Source organism: Elephantulus edwardii, unplaced genomic scaffold (genome assembly GCF_000299155.1).
Source record: "Elephantulus edwardii isolate Elephantulus edwardi_28Jun2011 unplaced genomic scaffold, EleEdw1.0 scaffold00160, whole genome shotgun sequence".
NCBI classification, from domain to species: domain Eukaryota; kingdom Metazoa; phylum Chordata; class Mammalia; order Macroscelidea; family Macroscelididae; genus Elephantulus; species Elephantulus edwardii.
This window is the reverse complement of record NW_006399910.1, coordinates 4,006,668-4,010,119: the sequence shown is the minus strand read 5'-3', so window position 1 is coordinate 4,010,119 and position 3,452 is coordinate 4,006,668. Positions and strand designations below refer to the sequence as shown.

The 3,452-nt window shown below is 38.9% G+C and overlaps 1 pseudogene; it reads right to left on the bottom strand.

Moving 5' to 3' along the window:
• Nucleotides 1-753: 753 nt before the first annotated feature.
• Nucleotides 754-2,581, bottom strand: LOC102869097 (annotated as a pseudogene).
• Between the last annotated feature and the right edge of the window lie 871 nt (nt 2,582-3,452).

The window sequence follows — 3,452 nt, the reverse complement described above, 5'->3', positions numbered from 1 at the left end:
TTCTATGTTCTGTATTTTGGCTGTATTTGCAAGTCTATTTATGCCACATGCTAGGGCATTTAAGTTTGTTTCCACTATGTTTCTTATGATCATTGCCACTTTGGGCTTTTACCTCTAGGTCTCTAATCCACCTTGAGTTGTTTTTTATGTATGATGTAAGATGTGGATCCTATTTCAGATTTCTGTACACCATAGACTGAATGTTTGGTTGAATTCATCTGTGAAGGCTTTTGGGCTAGACATGTTGTGGTTTTTGTTGATTTTGGGTTTTTTTTTAAATATTTTTATGGCCTTCTAAATTTCTTCTGTTGTGATGGGTATGTTCCATTTCTGTCTGGGTCAATTTGGGTAGGGTGCTTAGATCTAGAAATTGCCCTCCTCTGGGTTTTAAAATTTATCAAGATAAAATTTTTTGTAATATTCTGCTATGACCATTTTCTTTTCAGTTGATTCTGTTGTAATGTCACCTTTTAAATTTCTGATTCAAGTTATTACTGTGTTTTCTTTTATTTACTTTTTTATGGTACCAATTTTAAATACATCTTTATTTGAGACATTGCATTTTCCACTTACAATACAGTGATAATAAAGTGCAATGTTAATTCCTTTCCCTATGCACATTCCATATTCAAGTATTGAGAATGCCCAGAAATTTAGTCTAGCAGTTTAGACTTTTCAACTGCAGTGTGCTACAAATTTGGGTCCTTCAAAATTTAACTGTGGGACAATGAATGCTAAAGTATACAGATTGGTTTAGTCAACCTCTTCAATGGTGGGTTCAGAAGAGGCACCACCAGATGGAGGAGCTCCACCTCCAGGGAAGCTGCCAGGCATGCCTCCGGGCACACCTCCAACACTCTGGTACAGCTTGGTGGTGATGGGGTTGCAGACATTTCTAGTTACTTCTGCTGATGCTCCAATTCCTCCTTTTCTGCATTCTGATTTTTATCAAGCCAGGTGATAGTTTCATTGGACTTGTCAAGGATCTTCTGCTTGTCCTCGTCATTGATCTTGCCTTGAAGCTTTTCATCTTCAACTGTTGCTTTCATATTAAATGTGTAAGACTCAAGGGTATTCTTAGAAGGCTCCTTATCTCTTTGCTTCTCATCTTCACCTTTATACTTCTCAGCCTCCTGGGCCATTCCTTCAATGTCTTCCTTACTCAAGTGGTCCTTATCATTGGTGATGGTAATTTGTTTTCTTTCCCAGTGCTCTTACCAACAGCAGAAACATTAAGGTTACCATTGGCATCAATATCAAATGTGACTTCAATCTGAGGAACAGTACAAGGTGCAGGTGGTATCCCAGTGAGCTCAAACTTGCCTAGCAGGTTGTTATCTTTGGTCCTGGCATGCTTACCTTCATAGACCTGAATGAGTACACCAGACTGGTTGTCAGAGTAGGTTGTGAAGGTCTGTGTGTGCTTGGAAGGAATGGTTGTATTCCACTTGATGAGGACAGTCATCACTCCACCAGCAGTTTTAATACCAAGATAAAATGGAGTGACATCAGGAGCAGCAAATCTTGAACATTTTCAGATTTGCCTCCAGAGAGAGCCTGGACAACTGCACCATAAGCAACAGCCTTATCTGGGTTGATGCTCTTGTTCAACTCCTTTCCATTGAAGAAATCCTGAGGAAGCTTCTGAATCTTGGGAATTCTGGTAGAACCACCCATCAGGACAATATCATGGATCTGTGACTTGTCTAGCTTGGCATCCCTCAGGGCTTTCTCCACAGGGTCCAAAGTGCCACGGAAAATATCAACATTCAATTCTTCAAAGTATAGAAGTATATTCCCTCACACAGAGAATCTAACTCAATACTGGCCTGGGTGCTAGAAAAGAGTGTGCGCTTTGGACGCTCACAAGCAGTGCGGAGGTGTCTGACAGCCCTATTGTTTTCACTGATGTCTTTCTTATGCTTGCACTTGAAATGGTTGACCATTCTGTTGCCAAAGTCTTCTCCACCCAAGTATGTGTCTCCAGCTGTAGACTCGACCTCAAATATCCCATCTTCAATAGTTAGGATTGACACATCAAAAGTGCCACCTCCTAAGTCAAAGATCAGCACAATCCTTTCAGCACCAACCGTTTTGTCTAAACCACATAAGCAATAGCAGCAACAGTTGGCTCATTGATGATTTGGAGGACACTGAGGCCAGCAATGGTTCCAGAATCTTTGGTAGCCTGGCTCTGAGAGTCACTGAAGTAAGCTGGTACAGTGACAACAGCATTGGTAAGAGTCTTCCCAAGGTAGGCTTCTGCAATTTTCTTCGTCTTTGTGAGAACCTTAGAGGACACCTCTGGATAGAAACTTTTGGTCTTTCCTTTATATTCTTCTTGGACCTTGGGCCTGTCTGCATTGTTCACCACCATGAAGGGCCAGTGTTTCATATCAGACTGCACAACATCATCAAATCTTTGTCCAATGAGACTTTTAGTACTGAATACTGTGTTAGTAGGATTCATTGCAACTTTGCCCTGATCATTTGCAGTGATCTCCACTTTCCCATGCTGGAAGACCCCTACAAAGGAATAGGTGGTGCCAAGATCAATGCCAACCGCAGGGCCCTTGGACATGGTTGCTTAGTGTAGGTCCCAGGTGGTGGAGGGGAAAAACTGTATCTTAAGGTTGCCACTGCGCTAAATGAGCTTATTTACTTTTTTTAAGTTTGCCAATGCTTTGGCTATTTTATTTACCTATTCAAAGAACCAGTTTTGGTGTTGCTAATGGTTTCAATAGTTTTTGTGTTTTCTCTTCCATTTATTTCAGTTCTTACCTGTATGTTGATTTTGTTTTGTTTGTTTGTTTTTCTAGAGACTATGACAAGAAATTTTTGTTGTTCTTTTTCTATTTATTGGAAAGGTTGAGATAATAATTTTATTTTACTCTTTTATTATGTTCTTATGTGTTTGCTTTTTACTATAAACTTCTTCCTGAGGACTACATTTTCTGTGCTCTAGAGGTTTTATTTGTTAAATGTCCATTCTTTCAAGGAACTTTTTTATGAACATTTTTATTTCTTCTGTGTCCCAGCAGTGCACAAACAAGGTATTATTTCGCTTCCACGTGGGGAATTTTTGTCCTTTATCTATCTACTCGGTACCAATTTCTAATTTTATGGCATTGTGATCTGAAAAGATAATTCATATTATTTTGTTATTTTTAATTAGTTAAGGCTTGCTTTGTGTCCTAATACCTAAAAAAAAATCTGGAGAATGCAACATGAAGAAGAGTGAACTTGAGAAGAAAGTAAATTGAGTTTTGTTTGATGAAATACCTTGAATACATCGGTGAGGTTGAGTTGGCTGTTGGGCAGTTTAGATCTTCCGCGTCTTTGTCAAATTTCTTTCAAATTGGCCTGTCCTTTAAGAAAAGTCTTCTAATCTTTTTAAAACTATTGACTTATTGTCTATTTCTTTCTTCCAATCTATTAAATTTTGTTTCATG